The 254-nt window shown below is 57.1% G+C and overlaps 1 protein-coding gene across 1 annotated transcript in view; it reads right to left on the reverse strand.

Annotated features, from left to right (window-relative positions):
* Positions 1–254, reverse strand: part of LOC119591853 (tyrosine-protein phosphatase 10D-like) — a 42,939-nt gene that overhangs the window by 41,848 nt on the left and 837 nt on the right. The gene's annotated exons all lie outside the window — the stretch shown is intronic.

Consider the following 254-nt stretch of genomic DNA (forward strand, 5'->3'; position numbering starts at 1 on the left):
CTTGTTTTCATTCCAATCTTTCTCTTCTCTTAAAAAAAAAAAAAAATACGGCGAGGTCCGGCCCATAGTCCGAAATCAGGATCCGGGAGGGCCGCCGTAACGAAGCTAATCGATCAATTTCCTGGCCGGTCCTTGCCCGCCTGCAGGAGCTCTCCTTCGGTCCGCGCGAGGAGAGGGCCCTGTGTCCGGCGTGCCCAAGTGCCCACAGGGGGGGGGGGGTCAGCAGTGCATGTAGGGGAGTCGTGAGCATGATA

This window comes from Penaeus monodon, chromosome 29 (genome assembly GCF_015228065.2).
Source record: "Penaeus monodon isolate SGIC_2016 chromosome 29, NSTDA_Pmon_1, whole genome shotgun sequence".
NCBI classification, from domain to species: Eukaryota; Metazoa; Arthropoda; class Malacostraca; order Decapoda; family Penaeidae; genus Penaeus; species Penaeus monodon.